This window comes from Zalophus californianus, chromosome 7 (assembly GCF_009762305.2).
Source record: "Zalophus californianus isolate mZalCal1 chromosome 7, mZalCal1.pri.v2, whole genome shotgun sequence".
Lineage (NCBI taxonomy): Eukaryota > Metazoa > Chordata > Mammalia > Carnivora > Otariidae > Zalophus > Zalophus californianus.
Window position 1 is genome coordinate 90,484,251 of NC_045601.1, and position 17,303 is coordinate 90,501,553.

The 17,303-nt window shown below is 33.3% G+C and overlaps 1 protein-coding gene across 1 annotated transcript in view; it reads left to right on the forward strand.

Annotated features, from left to right (window-relative positions):
• EYS (eyes shut homolog) overlaps positions 1–17,303 on the forward strand; it is a 1,577,782-nt gene that overhangs the window by 314,433 nt on the left and 1,246,046 nt on the right.

The following is a 17,303-nucleotide window of genomic DNA, read 5'->3' on the forward strand; positions in this document are numbered from 1 at the left end:
CATTTTATCTTAGCACATCTTCTGATATCTTTATCTCAAAGACAACTTAGTTGAGCATGGAATCATCATTTCTTTTTCTTAAAGTGTTTATGAAACTTGATTGTTTATAATCCTTACAACAGCCTCTAAACTAGTCACCCTGATATAGCTTTAACTTCTAGTAACCTACTAATCACAAAGTAACCAGAGTAGTCCCATGAAAATATAGATCCATTTGTTACTCCCTAGCCTAAAACTCTCTTGGGACTGTCCATCTGTCAGAATAAATACAAATTACTAAATTTAGCCTTCTTTATTTATAGAGGGGATGGTTATTAAATAGCATGCATATGACACAATTCACAGATATCATAGGCATAAGATATGAAGTTGTGGGACATGGAAAGGAGGAATATCCAGTTAGTTTGAAGAACTGGAAGTGCATGTGATAACAAATGGACTCCTTCCACAGGTCCATAGAGTTGGTTTAATAATACTGTACTTACACAGAGCCAAACACAGTGTTTCTTTTTTGTTAACACAATTAATAAGATCTGTATTTAACTTTATAAATACACCTGATTATTTTACATTTATTTGGATCAGTTCATAATTGAGTTATGTTCACTAAATGAAACCTCACTAGACTTATCATTAGCCTACCAACATTTGTTACAACAAGGCCCCAGTCCATTTCTCCCACTCATCTCATACAGTTCTTTTTGGGTTCAGAACACTTCAGTTGCACTGGAATATTTCTTTTATCTAAAATGAAACCAACCTGGTCTCATTATAGAGAGCAAAACTTCAAAATACTGTCTTCTTTGTATCATTCAAGTCTCAGTTAACTAGTTAACTTATTCCTCTTCAGAGAGGTTTTCACAATCTACTCAGTCTAAATCACTAACAAACCCAGTCTTTCCCCATTTTTTCTCATATTACTGGTTTTATTTCTTCCTTGTAGTTGCCATTGTCTGTATTTATCTGGTTCATGTTTTTGTTTTGTTTTGTTTTGCCTTTTTATTTCATTGTTGTACTTCCTTCCACCTTCCTGATGAAACAGTGTCCTACCCTTCCTGCCTCCCCAAAATATGTCATGACATGAGAGAAAGAGATCTGATGTTGCTCTATATCCAGTACCTATTTCAGTGACTAGAACATTATAAAAACACTTAAAAAAATTTTTTTAACGTCAGAATCTTCCTTAGAATTCTCCATTGACTCATCTTGTTTTGCTTAGTTTTTTCAATTTATTTAATTAAATTACAAATACAGCTATTTCCTAAAAACATATCAATAGAACATACTTTTTGTTATTGTATTGTATTGTATTAACTCTCTTATATAGTAAATAGAAAGTATTTAGTTGCTTGAATATTGAATTCCCTGGGCAAAGGCCCTGTAATTCTATTTATTTCCTCTGTTCTTCCTGTGTACTGAGGAGAGACTCATTTTTGGAAAATCCTGTTCATTTGAGCACATGGGCAGATATTTTGGACAATACGAAGCAGTTGGTAAATTATTCCCTTTATGTAATGAGCAACACTTAGCATTTACTGATCAAATTGCCCTCCAGAACTTCATTTTTCTTCCATGACTTTAAAGTTCACGAAAACAAATACCATCACCTACCCACTTTTTACCTCTACCTACATTAATTCTGGAAATGGCAGTGGCCAAACAACTTCATAAGGCACATGGTCTAATTTCAGTGGTGTTGGAAAGAACTCCCCAGCTATAAAGAAAGTAGCATTCACAAAAGTGTTTTGACTCCTGGATCAGTTGGGTTAAGCTAAGTAATAGTAACAAAAAATAGAGTAACAACCTACAGCCTGGAGAGCTTAAGGCAACAAAGATTTATTCCTCCCATGAAATCCATTGTGAGTTTAGATAACTCTTGGGAATGTATTATTTGTGTGAAGGCTTAGCATTATTCCTCTAATACAACCCTTACTCCCACTATAGTCTGGGTTGGAGAAGAAAACACAGAAGAATCTCAGCCTGGCAATTAAATGTTTCTGCTTGAAAGTGATTCATATCACTTTCCTCACACTTGGCTGGACAAAGTAAGTCTAATGTCCACACCTAACTTTACAGGAGTAAGGAAGTGCCATTCTTCCATGTGCCTGGGAGGAAAGAGAAGTGGATATTTGTGAAGGGTTAAAATGCTCACAGCAGCCCCTAAAATACTAATGTATGGAGGACCCATAGAGGGTGGCAGAAAATATCTTCCTATGTGATAGATCCAAATTTCATAAGTACAAACTTAAGATTTGCAAAAGTGTAGCTTTCATTTTGGTATAGCAGCTTAAATCAAGACCTGGTTTTGTGATCTGAAAAAAACACCTGAAAAAATCTGTTATTTTTTCGGGGGGTTGGGGGGATTGGGAGGGGCAGAAGGAGAGGGAGAGAGAATCTTAAGTAGTCTCCATGCCCAGCACAAAGCCCAACAAGGGGCTTGATCTCACAACCCCGAGATCATGACCTGAGCCGAAATCAAGAGTTGGACACTTAACCGACTGAGCCACCCAGGTGCCCCAGGTCTGTTAATTCTTAATTCTTTTTGATCCAGGTATAAAACATAATTGTTTGGAGGTAGATTCAGTCACCTTTTGTTTACTATTCATAGAATTGGTATCTAAAACTGAATTTAGTCACATTCCCATGACTCAAAAATTTTTCTCCCCTATTTCCTGAAGGACTTAGATGCACAAAGACCCTTGGTGAGTTAAGAGCAGCCATTATTAGACCATGTTTAGCTTCAGTATATTCATCTTGGTCCAGATGCCAGTCATTGCCCTTTTGCTAGAGTATACCTCACTGTATGCAGGCCACCTCCATATGTAATCCCTTCATTGCAGTTTTATCCCCTTCTCCCATTATTCTGTCACAAGAGACCTAACAGGACTAAAATTATTCATCTTCTATAAATCATGTGTCCTTACCTCACTTTCCAGGATACTATGAGGGGGAAATATGTTGTTTAGAACTCAAGAATATTGACTTGTGATTATTTTGGTTGGACTAAAAATGGAAGTCCCTTAGTGATAAGGCCATACTGATTTTATGAATGTTTTGGCATATTATAGACTATTAGTTTTAGTTTCTACTGCATTTAAAAGAATGTATCTTTTTTCCTATGTTTTTGAGTATTTCAATTTGAGTGTGGGGGGTGGAGAGTAAATCACTATGTTTTCCTAAATGTTACTATTTAAAGTTGTCTGGTATTCATTTTTGCATATTTCTAGCCTCTATTTAAACAGTTACCAGGAAAATATCATAAATAAATCACACATTATACATAAAGACAGACTTATGAATGGACAAGCTGCTGGATTGACAGACATACTTATTTCTTTGAGAGACAATATAACAGTGTTATGAGGTAAAGTGTTTCAGGTTGTGAGACTGATGTACTGCTTTCTGTACTAAGGATGTCTTCCAAGTTAAAGACGCTTGGGTTTAAGTCCTAGGTTCACCACTTAATGGTTTGATGTCTTACAAGTGACCTAAACTCTGTATCTCAGTTTTACTCTCTGAGGAAACATTATGGAAAAAGATATGTATTTTATCAAAGAACAATGTTAAGGATGGCTTTTAGTGGATAACAGAGGTGTATGTATGAATTTCATAATCTGTTTAGAGATTAACTGATATAATACAGATAAAGGGCTGATCATTATACATGCATATATATATACACATACATATATGATGTATTCAATAACCTTTTTCTAATTAGTACTAATATTATGCTATGACTTAAGTATGAATACAATCTAACAAAAATATAAGGTGTGATCCATAGATATCAGTATCTGTCTCTCTTCCTTCTCTTCAGCATAGTATCAGGAATCTTTTTGAAGTCATATGATAAAACTGTTAGCTAGTCTAATCTGAATTACAGAAGATAAGTAGAAATTAATCAAGTGAAGCAGGGATAAGAAATAATTTTAAGAAGACAGAACATAAATGAAGGCACAAACTTCATATTGCTAAGGTAAAACTCCAGAACAGTAAGTTTTGCAAATCGGCCTCGGCAGGTAGAATGAGTGGCAAATGAACATGGACAGTAAAAGTGTGGGTCATTGAAAACCTTGATTGTCATGGGAAAATAGATAAAATTTTTGTTTTGGATTTGATGGAAATTCAGTTTAGAAGTTTAAGAATGAGAGTTATATGGTCAGATTTCATATTTTATTCAATCCAACAGCTGTGCAACATACATATTTGTGGAAAATTACAGGCAAAGATGCTAAGAGGTAGACACCCAAATAAAACACTTTGGGTAATGGATAATGAAAACTCAAATTGGAATGTTACACAGAGAAACAAAAAAAGCTCAAGGATTATTTATTACATAAAATTGACTCTACCTATTGACTGAAAACATATGCAATCTGAGAAAATAGTAAATGTATACACCAAAATAGTAAAATAGTAAAAAGTATACACCAAAGAAGGGCATATCAAATAATGGAAATCGGGGCGCCTGGGTGGCTCAGTTGGTTAAGCAGCTGCCTTCGGCTCGGGTCATGATCCTGGAGTCCCGGGATCGAGCCCCGCATCGGGCTCCCTGCTCAGCGGGGAGTCTGCTTCTCCCTCTGACCCTCTTCCCTCTCGTGCTCTCTCTCTCTCATTCTCTCTCTGTCAAATAAATAAATAAAATCTTAAAAAAAAATAATGGAAATCATCAGGGGAGTGATCACAATTATAGGGAAAGATGATGAATAAGATAAGCAAAATAGAGAGAATAAGCATTTGATAAAATCTAAAGTACAAAGGAGCAGTTCAGCCTGGAGGTCTGGATTGGGGAGCCATCAACACTTGGCTGATAATGGAAAATTGTGGATGAAATCATTTGGAGAAATGAATACAGAGTGCAACTTGGTGTAATCAAAGAGGGAGAGTAAACTTGAAGGCAGAGAAGAACCCACCATAAAGATAAGCTTCCAGTTATGAGATAAATAAGTCACTGGGTAAAAAGTATAGCATAGGGAATATAGTCATTAATATTGTAATGACTTTGTATCATGAAAATAACTACACTTGTGAATATTTCATAATGTACGGAATTTTAAATCACTAATTTGTACACCTGAAACTAATATTATATGTCAACTATACTTCAACTAAAACTTTTAAAAAGAACAATTTCCAAGAGAGATAGTATTACCTTCTTTATTAATATTAGTATATAGAGAGGGAAATAGAGTAGATTAACTTCACATTTTATAATGGTTTGTGTAACACTTAGCGTTATAGACTATTTTGTGTAATCCTCACAGCCAGCCTGAAATATCTTTTTATATATGAAAAAATAATGGCCTAGAAAGATGAACTAAATTTCCAGAATGAGGATCCCTAATTGCAGTCCAAGACTTTCTGCAACCAAACACCAGCCTTCCTTTGACTTGGTCATGACATTTAAGAATAAGGAATAAGAAGATTTATGATGATAATGATGCTCTATAGAAATGAAAACCAAAGAAATATAGTTTGTTTTGTTTCATAAGGTTCACATACATTTGATATTTCTTTGTATTTTCACTTAATATGCCAGGTGGATTTTTTTTTTTTTATGGGAGAGGGGACAATTAAATATACTGAGAATCTTCTGGATAATAGTAAAACTACCATTTATTGAATATGTCTAGGTTTTGATGCTTTACATTGATATCACACATTTATAATCCTCATATTTATTTCACATATGTTTTATTATACCCATTATGTGGATGGGGATATTACCAATGAGGATTCTTTAAGTGGCAGAGCAAAGATTTTCATGTTGATCCTTCCACCCTTTCCTCACGCTCCCTCCATACCCATGGTTTTTCCTGTACAACCCTTTCTGGTGGTGGCACCGTCCTTTCATCTGAAAGCAGTACACCTAGCAGTCCTGCCATTGGCAATGCCTCTTTCACCATAAGTAGAAAAGAGAGTCCAACTTTTAGAACTGATGGTAGTATTACAATGAACAATTGTGTAATGCAGGTCCCCTGGCCTCCTACTTGCAAGAATAAACTAGTCACCAGAAATAAAACAAAACCAGTAAATCGTTTCGTCTCTCCTATAATTCTCAGTGGGGCAAATAGCTAAAAGATGTTACATTTGTGTCTTTCATTTAGTAATATGAAGATTTGAAGATGTATTAATATAGGACATAGTATGAGAAGTTAAATAAAAATCACTCCAGTAAATAATTTCTTGTCCCCAAATAGAAATTCCACTTTCAAGACAGCTAGGAAAGATACAACACTTTAGAATTTAATGGCTTATATATTTACAGATAATCTTAAGGACCCATACCATTTGGTTCCGTATTTTGCTTAATAGGTCAGCTAGAGCATCTCATGGGCAAAACCAGTAAATAGACACTTTGGGCAAATGATTATAGGTTTCCTCTCTGAAAAGCTCATAAAATTCAAAAGATGAATTTGAATGCTACCTTTGGTCAAAGAATTACTCTATGACTCAATTCTATAAGTATTTTCCCAATGATAAGTCCCTACAATTTTCTTTTCTTTTCTTTTATTTTCTTCTCCTTTTTTTTTTTTTTTAGAACTCAATACACTATATAAAGCTGAAAGGGAAATGGATAGCTCTATATACCAGATAGATTTTCAACTTCTCATTTTAGTATTCATAGGAAGAATCTTGTCCTTTTCCTAAATTTTAGTAGCTGTAAAGCAATAGAGTTAGATTAAACTGAAATTAGTATTTTGTTCTTTGAATCTACAAATATTGTTTTGCCAAGCAGTATTATCATTTTGATCCCTAGAGAAGACTATTTTCAAAAGAGATAGAACACTTAGTACCTCATCTTTCTGCTTATGTGCACAACTAAGAAGAGGTTTACAACAGCAAAATTGAGGTTTTTAAATCCTCTAATATGAAAGCTGTATTGTGTGAGCAATTTTTGTGGCTTTTCATATTAATATTGCATGCTATCACAATTCATTTTCACCAATTTAGATGGTGTAGAAACATGCTGAACACTTCAGTAAAATGGTATAATGATTATATTTGCATATCATAAGAGTGGAAGCAAATATTAAAAATATACAGCACGAGTACTTTATGAAGGCCAACTTTAATCTAATACAAATGACTACTTAATAAAAAGTATTTTATTATCTGCAACCGGTAGAGATAGCTGCTTCACTGAGCTTATGTTTGCTTCTTACTGCAAAATTCATAAGGCAATATCCACTGAAGTTAGTAGAGGTTTGAGTAAATGACCATAAATACTATCATATATTTTACCCAGAAACTGCAATGTTACATTATTAAGAGAATCTCTTCTTTTAAATTGTATTCATTTAATTGAATTACTGGACATTAACTTGATGTAAGCATACAGGAATTCACATTGAATCATTTATAATATTACTTAACTTTATGAGCCATTCCAGCATTTTTGGAAGAGGTTCTAATTTTTTTAAGCTTTTTTTTTTAGACTTAGTCATTCCAGGTATTGGAGAGACTGAGTATTCAGTACTATACAGATCACTTTTCTACTCAGGGCCCTTCCCATAACACACCCCCCACCAAAAAAAGCAGAGGAACTTGAATGTGTTTTACTTTGTTTTTATTTTTAACATTCTCATATTCTTACAATATGAGTTGATGAGGCATGATCACAGATTGAAAATTACAAGATAAAAATTCTACCTCTTCTATACTTTCTTTTTCTTCTGTACTTATAATTGAGAAATTATTAGGGTAGATCATTAGGACAATAAATCAGGTGATATTTCTTATTCCTAGGTAGCTTTGAAAATCTATCATAAAAATGGTTTAAAAGATTACATTTAACTTTATTTAAAGGGATGACTATGACGTAAGTATGAACTCGTAATAATTAGGTTGTCATTTTGCATAACTAGGGGGGTTGCAGTTATTAGTATCAAGCTTCAAAGAAAAAATATAATAAAACTCCAAGCATAATCAAATCTTTGACCTGAGAATAGCCATAATGCAATGGAAAGCATGTTAATGTGTTTGTCAGAAAACCTGTTTTTCCATGTCTGCCTTTGACAAGTTGCTGAAATGCTGCATCTCAGTTATTTCATACATGAAACGGAGGTTAAAAGACCTCATATTGATATTGCAAGAAATAAGCCTCAGTTTGAAAGTGAGTAATGGTCTCTCGGAGATGAAAATATAATGAACACTGGGGCTATAGAATAAAGAGTTTAAGCAACCAGGGTAGATGTGGGAACCATTTTAGCAGTCGGTCTAAAAGTAAGGCTTGAAATATGCACAAACTGTATAGAAGTGTGTGAGAAAATAATTGGTGAACCAAATAAATAAATAAATAATAAATAAATAACTGAGTGTTGTCTCTATATTGCTAGGAGGTTTTCTCAACAATTTGGGGGAGAAAAACAAAACAAAACAGGAGTTCTGAAACACTGATTTAAGGTAGATATCAGAAATTAATAATCATAATGAAATTACCAAAAAAATTAAAAAATACAAAAGCAGGTATCATCTTGTTCTCTACTAAGTGTTCCTAATTAATATAAGAAGTTATAATTTATGTCATAAATCTCATATGCCTAATAACTCAACAGAGACAAAATAAAACTTATTATTTCTCCATTCTGAAGTTTTCTTGCATCTATTTAGATTAAATTGCCACAAAAAATCCAATCTCGGAGTCCTATTTGAGTAATATTTCCTTCACACCCCTCATTTCACTTACAATTAGCTGCTAAGTCCTATCGATTCCATCTGCCATATTTTCCCAATGCAAACTCAAGTTTTGATACCCACTACCATTGATGTGGTTCAGATCCCTATAATCACTCTTCCAAAGCATTAGAAGGCTTTTTTGGCTTCAATTTTCCTTCTAAAATGTTTTCTCAATGGTGTGATGAGACTTGTCATTTTCATCTATATAATATGTAAATTTTATCATGGCATTATTCAATCAAGTCTTAAGTGAGTGATTTCTTCACACTGCATAGTTGAGGATGGAAGAAGAATTTTATCTACTTAGTATCACACATCCGGACACAACCCTCAATCCACTCCATGTCCTTTATGTGTCAGACACATGGAAAAACATGTTTTGTGAGCAAGAAACATATGAACTTTAAGAGGATGAATATTTTCATTAAATTGCCCATTTGATATCCATGATTTTTCAAAGACCCTTAAAATTCTTAGCTAATATTTCACCTCACCTATACATATTGGATAAGGACATTTTTCACATTTAATTTTTCTTCACTAAAAGTTCCATTCCATAATTGTCTGATTAGATAGCCTTATTTCATGATGTCTTGGTTTATTATGATATGATCATGTTGCTGTATGGTCTGTAAGAACTATCATGCTAATACCTTTGTTGCTATTACCAGTTTCACTGCCTTTTTAATTTTTTCATGGTCATCTATGAATCAACTTTTTAAATCTTTTTTATTTTCTTAGCTAATAAAAGAAACTGCTTTCCCCTTAGATATGAGTAAAGATTTAACATTCTTTAATCTCTCCAAAGATGATAATTTTCCAGCTCTAAAAATAACATGCCAAGTAGCCTCCACTTGTAGGTTCATGGTGTCTTATAGAGCAATCACATGCCCATGACTTTTTCTTTGAATCTCCACAGCTTCAGGGAATCAGGAGATCTGACTTCATTCACAGACAGGAAAGTAAATCTCACTCCATCTCCCTATTCTTTATATAGCGTGCTTTAATGTTTTATGTATGTTCTTAAATTTCCCATCAAACACAAGGTCAAATAATGTTTATTTTATTATTTTAATAACTTTAATTAACAAATTTAATCATTTTAAAAATCATTAAAGTTATTGTTAATTTAATATGACAAATGATGGATTATGATGTATGACTATATCCTAATATGCTAGATTTTTTGTTTCTTCCAATTTTTTATTTAAATTCTAGTTAATTAACATACATGTAATATTGGCTTCAGGAGTAGAATTTAGTGATTTATCACTTACATATAACATCCAGTGCTCATCACAACAAGTGCCTTCCTTAAAGCCCTTTACTGTACATTTAACCCATCCCCCAACCACCTCTCTCCAGCAACCCTTAATTTGTTCTCTATTTAAGGGTCTCTTATGGTTTGCTTCCCTCCCTCCCTCCCTCTCTCTCCATTTATTTATTTATTTATTTATTTATTTATTTATTTATTTATTTATTTATTTAAAAAATACAAAAGCAGGTATCATCTTTTTCTCTACTAAGTGTTCCTAATTAATATAAGAAGTCATAATTTATGTCATAGAATGTCAAAGAATGTTTAAATAGTGAATTAAAAATTCATGAAGTATTCTTGAAAAAGGAAGCATAAGTAGATTTTCATAAAGACAAAAATAGTGTATGAGTATACTCCATATAATTATACCATAACCATTGCACTACAATTATACTCTTTATTTTATATAACTGGAAATTCCAGGGAATATAATTATTACTCAAAAATAATTTTTGAAGTTTTCCTAAATAACTGAAATACAGCATTATGAGAATGTGATCAATAGAGAAAGTAAAAAAAAAAACCTGTGTTTCAGTAGAGGCAAAGCTGAATTCTGGCAGATAAACTGTTTTTAAAGGTGTCTGATCCTTGAATGCTTAGCAATTATTGTCTTTCATAAAACACATGCAAATCTATCTATACACACATATTTTCTAGATAATTCTTCAAATATGTTTCTTCAAAACAGTGATTAAAAAGAAACATGTTGCATTTAAGTGTGTTATATAGGTGTTATAACCAAAGTGTAGCGCATATGTTGAATTTTGTATGCCTGCAGACATGTCATGATTTATGTCCTTATTCTTGTTTTTAGAACATTGAAGTCTTCCACAAAATTAGTATCTATTTTATTAAAGGTATCATTCTGAACTGAATAATATTTTTGTTTGCAGAAGTATTATTCTAATCCACATGTTTATAAAGAGAAAAATGTATCATTTTGAAATTCTTTAAAAGAAAATAAAAATGACCTTTATAGGCTACATGATTTGTGATTTCATGCTGATATATAAACAAAAGTTTTTCATAAGACTTTTAGTCAATCCAGACCTATAAGAAGTCATAATATTATAATTACTGCTTGGTAATAGAGATTGAAGTCCAGAATTGTGATGCCGATCTCACTGATATGAGGAATTCTTAATCTCAGGAAACAAACTGAAGGTTGCTGGAGTGGTGGGGGGTGGGAGGGATGGGGTGGCTGGGTGATAGACATTGGAGAGGGTATGTGCTATGGTGAGCGCTGTGAATTGTGCAAGACTGTTGAATGTTGAATCACAGATCTGTACCTCTGAAACAAATAATACATTATATGTTAAAAAAAAAAAGTAAGAAGATAGTAGGAAGAGAAAAATGAAGGGGGGAACTCGGAGGGGGAGACGAGCCCTGAGAGACTATGGACTCTGAGAAACAAATTGACGGTTCTAGAGGGGAGGGGGTGGGGGGATGGGTTAGCCTGGTGATGGGTATTAAAGAGAAAAAAAAGTGTTTTAACTAGTGTATAACACATTTATATGGAAGAACATTCCCATTAATTATATTTCATTTTCAATAAAAATGTCATAATATTAAACAAGGTAATGTGACATACATCATAGAAGAGGACTAAAGTAAAAGAATATGAAGTGAGTTAGTGAGAAATGAACTGATACTGGTCATTAAAAAAACTTGCATATAAACCTGAAGATATTAGTTTAATATAGCTGGTCTTTTATTCGGTTAATTACATGATGGGAAGAATTACTTTTTTTTTTTTTTGGAGAGAGAGTGAGAGAGGGAGGGTAAGCAGGGGTGGGGGGGGCAGAGGGAGAGGAAGAGAGAGAATCCTACACAGGTCCATGCCCAGCACAGAGCCCCATATGGGGCTCACTCTCACAACCCTGAGGTCATGACCTGAGCTGAAATCAAGAGTCAGATGCTTAACTGACTGAGCCACCCAGATGCCTCAAGAATTATTACTTTTTGAAAATTATTCTACATCTGCATTTAGGATGAGTGAGGGAAACTGAAGGTAGAAAAAAGTATTCGCACTGAATTAAATTGTGAGCATAATGCTATGAGGCTTACAATAAGAGACACCTGAGAGATATATTTCATGAAAAAGTGTCAATAATTAGTGTTGCATTGAATATAGGAAAGAAAGGAGGAAGAAACAATATAGATTCTAAAACCTGGGGGATACATTAAAGACATTTTGCAAAATAATTGTTCTAATCAAGCATAAGCTTATTTTGTGCAAATCTTAAAAAAGTCATTTGCTACTTTTGCCTTAGAAAAATGGGATGATTAGAGTGTTATCAATTATTAACTCAAGATTGAATATTGTAAACGTAAAATTATTTGAAGATTATCTACTTCCTACGTAAACCATTTTATTCATAATTTTGTAGAATACAAATGCGTCCCTTAATTCTTAGATATTACAAGTGTTTTAGAAATACTGAGCTTAGAGTAATAACTAACAAAATGACTAAAAGAAACCTGCTACTTAAAATGTCTGGATACTCAAACTTTTTAAATATCTATCAACTTCCTAGTATGACTGAGAGTTTTGAGATAGTAATACTTAGATAGTTACATAGATTAGTTAGATAGTATTAAAATAATATTATTAAAGTATTACTACTTGCCTGTATTTCTATGCCACTTTTAAATTTCTATAATCTCATTATAAATTAATAGTTTTATTTGCGAAGGTAAAGATTAATGCCATACAGTAGTATAGTAGTAGCTAGCTAAATTCTTGCATGAGCAGAAAATTCCGTGTACTTATGATGAATTTCCACTGTGATTAACTCCACCTATATATTTATTAGGAAACATACTATGGGATAAGATAGGAAATTTAGAGGAGCAATGAATCTTGCAGGTCACTTTTATATTTGCTAAGAATTACTAATAAGATGTTATCTGTATACAGATAGTAGTCTATTTAAATTGGCATAGCAATTATAATACAAAAATAAGTCAGTTGTATGTTTCCCATCAGGAGAACAGGGGAAAAATGGAAAAGATTGGCATTAGATTTAAAGTTTGTTGATCAGGCAGAATTTTTTTCATCAGAAGGTCAATGAAAGAACAGGCATACCTTCAGTTCCACAGAAGTAAAAAAGGAATGAAGTAAGCTCTCTTGAATGTTAGGTGAGAAATAGTTCTCAACCCTGACTACACATTAAAATTGGGGTGCTTTAACAAATACCATTCTTCTCACTAGATACTTCATTTTAATTGTTATAGGATGATACTTATACATCTCTTAATCTTAACTAATCTGATAATTCTAATATCTCACCACAGTTGAGAACATCCAGATTATTCTATCTTTAGCATGCATCATAATTACTCAGTGGACTTATTAAAACACCCATTGCTTGACTTCACCCCAAGAGTTACTGATTTAGTAGATTTGGGATGGAGTAAAAGATTTTGCTTTTCTAACAAGTTTCCAGGTGACTATGAGGCTGCTGGTCTTAAAGACCACACTTTGAGAACTGCAGCTTATGTGAAAACAACAGAACATCAGGGGTGCCTGGGTGGCTCAGTCATTAAGCATCTGCCTTCAGCTCAGTTCATGATCCCAGGGTCTTAGGATCGAGCCCCGCATCGGGCTCCCTGCCCCACGGGAAGCCTGCTTTTCCCTCTCCCACTCCCCCTGCTTGTGTTCCCTCCCTCGCTGTGTCTCTCTCTGTCAAATAAATAAATAAAATCTTTAAAAATCAAAACAGAACAGAACATCATTGTCAGCAACAAAATGGTGCCTAATCATTTGGTTGTTCAATGTGTAAATGACATATTTTTATATATTTCTATCACATCTCCCATTGCATATGTTTAAAAGAATATTATGAATTAAGTCCTGTTAAAACAATATCCTAAAACGACAACTTAGACCCATATAATTAGCTGCTTCTTTTTAGAAGAAAGTTATATCTTGGTAATCTGGCAATTGACTTTAATTATCAACATTTTATTAAAGGAAAAGAGATGTTTTAAAAAGTTATCATAATTTGCCAGAAATAATTTTTCAATACAGTATTATAATTTTTAGGGGAGCATGGGTGGCTCAGTCATTAAGAGTCTGCCTTGGGCTTGGGTCATGATCCCAGGGTCCTGGGGATGGAGCCCCACATTGAGCTCCCTGCTCAGGGGGAAACCTGCTTCTCTCTCTCCCACTCCCCCTGCTTGTGTTCCCTGTCTTGTCTCTCTCTCTCTGTCAAATAAATAAATAAATAAATAAATCTAAAAAAACAAAATTTTTAGCAGTTATGTACAGTATCCTAATTTTTTAGCTTCAGCATGCTAACTTAATTTTCCATTCATCTATATGAAATTAATCAAACTTGAGCTGAAATTTTTTCCTGTTAAACTTTCCTCAAAAGTTTAGTTATAAAGTTTCAAAAACACTGTTTATATTTATCTTTATATTTTATAAATATATATTAGGACCTTGATGTGAATTTAATTAAAAAGGAAATTAAATATTCATTATAAATTCTTGGGTATTATTTATAGCTACATTAAAAAGTAGAAAAGACAATGATGTCCTCAAGCTTCTTTGGTTTAGAAAAAAGTGAAAAGCAATATCTTGTTTTGACTAATATTCTTTCACTACATTTAAATTACTAATTGATTTTAGAGTATGAGTTGTCATTTTTTAAAAAATCAGCATTGACTAAACATGATGATAGTGCATAATACTGTATTGAAAATGAATAATATGCTTCAGAAGATACAAATTAATATTAATAAAAGTCACTTTGCTTTTAATTGTTCAAATGCAAACTACATATATTTTTTAAAAGTCATTAAAGATACAGAAAAGAAATGGAATATCTCCAAAAATCTTATAGAGCTATTTACATAATTCAAATAGTACTGCAATGTTTAAAGACAGTTTTTTTTAACGCATCACATTGTCATTTACTCTTGTAAACACCATAAAATATAATCGACTTTTCACTTTTGAAGGAAAACATGCCTTATTTTAATTAGAAAAAAACATGTATTCAACTAATGATTCGAAATATAATTTTAGATAAGACAATTACTTCTCTAGGGGAGCCTGGGTGGCTCAGTCAGTTAAGCGTCTGCCTTCGGCTCAGGTCATGATCCCAGGGTCCTGGGATCGAGCCCCGCATCGGGCTCCCTGCTCAGCGGGAAGCCTGCTTCTCCCTCTCCCACTCCCCCTGCTTGTGTTCCCTCTCTCGCTATCTCTCTCTGTCAAATAAATAAATAAAATCTTTAAAAAAAACACAATTACTTCTCTAGTACATTGCTTCAGGCTTATAAGAATTTCACAGCACAATGTGTCTGAGGGTCCTAGAGGATTTATGTTAGACCATGATTTTAGAGAGAGGACACTAATGCTAATGAGTAACATAGAGTATTGTCTAGGGAATATGTCAGCACCAGGTTGTAAATAGAAATCTGACCATAAATGCTAAGTGGATAACTAGGGATTGCAATATAGTAACAAATAAGGTCATTACCCAATCTGATACTTAAACAAATAGCAAGGTCAAGATAAACTGTGACTCCAAATTTGAAGGCAGACAGGGTGCTCTGAAATTTGGTACAGGACAGTTTTTAGAGATTGGTTATCAATTCACAAACCAAGAAGTCAGTAAGTACAGGAAGGTCAAACAGAGCACCATGAATACATACTATTTGCTATCTAAGGTAGTTTACTGTTTAAGACTTAATTTTTCCTACCTTTTATAATAGTGTATGTAAACCAAGCTCTCTGTAGAACTTGAGATTTTTAAGTGGAGTAATTAAAATGAAAATCAAATAAATGTTTGGGAAATTCAGAATGGGGAAGGACTGGGTAACCACTCTGTTCCTCAGTCTTTTTTTCTAGGAGCTAGATTTGTTGTGTCATCTATTTATTTAGTACTCACTTCCTGAGTACATTCAGTAGTATCAGATACACAGTGGTCTGTAACTTGTAATAGCTCCTTAACTCAGTTAAAGGAAATAAAAATGTTTTTAAATATAATATTACTTCATCCTTCAACCTTAAGACAAAGATTTGTTTGAACAGTTTACCAAATCTTAGAGAATTTAGCAATTAAGTGACCGGGCCAATCAATGTTTGACACTTCCTAAGTGAAGGAAGTGATACTTCCTTCAGACTTGTGTTTATCCCCTTTAAATATGAACATTTCCACTGATGAATAATTCAGTACTTCACAAAGGTACCTCATTTCATCTTAGTAATCATTTTGAAAATTCATTTATATTTGGAATGAATATCTGTGTCCTCCTAATTTCATCTTTTGATTCCGCCTCTCTAATTACATTACTTAAGTGATTAAAAACGATCAGTTAACACCTCTTCCTCAAGTCAACCTTCAGATATTTTAAGATTCCTATGATATGCCTTGAGGCTCTTTTTAATCCCCCCCCCATCCCCCTGTGAATCTTTTAGAGGCACTTTTAATTTGGTGGAACAAACAAGGTCAGCAATGAATTTCCAACTCTTTTCCTGGACAACTGTGTTACTTGGGCAAGTCAATCAACTAGTTTCCTCACATCTCAAAACAAAACAAGAAGACTCTCCAGTATGGAAATCTAGGGTACTTCTTAAAAATCTCTTTGACAGCAACATAATTTTGTTCACCTTTTTGTCACCCTTTGAGGTTTTTGCAAACCTCTTTGTATTTGATGTGTTATGCAATCTTTTAAATCATACTGTTTGGTGCAAAACTCAAATATAGCAATATGCAGCACTCTTTCCATAATTTCCTTTTTCATCTTTTGAATGTCATTTTAATTCTGCATTTATCCTAGAGTACCCTATGAAATAATTTACTTTTGTTCTTCATTAGAATAACTTCTAATATAGCTGTCAGAATTTGGGGGATGTTTTTAGACTTAAGAAAATTCTTACATCGTTGTTCTTTAATTCATTTATTAAAGAAAAAAGCAGTGAGGACACAAAACTGACCCATCGCTTCATAAGGTCTGTAATTTTGTTCAATCTGATTTTAATCTTTATTTTTCAGAACTGTTATAATGTCATTTGAGTTGTATGTGGCTATATTAAATTGTCCCCACTTGAGGTGATAGGATTGCCTTTTCCTTTGGTGCTCTCCATGTCTGATTCACTGTAAATAATCCCTACTTAGTTACAATTAAATCTAAAGTATCTGCTCCTTATGGAAGGGGAGATGGGATATTAAGAATTACTAAACCTTGTTTTTTAAATAAATGGTAATTCCACCAGATAATTGGATAACCACATGTTTTGGCAACTGTCATTTTGCTTTCCCTGTCGTTCCCCTTTGTAATGAATTAATGT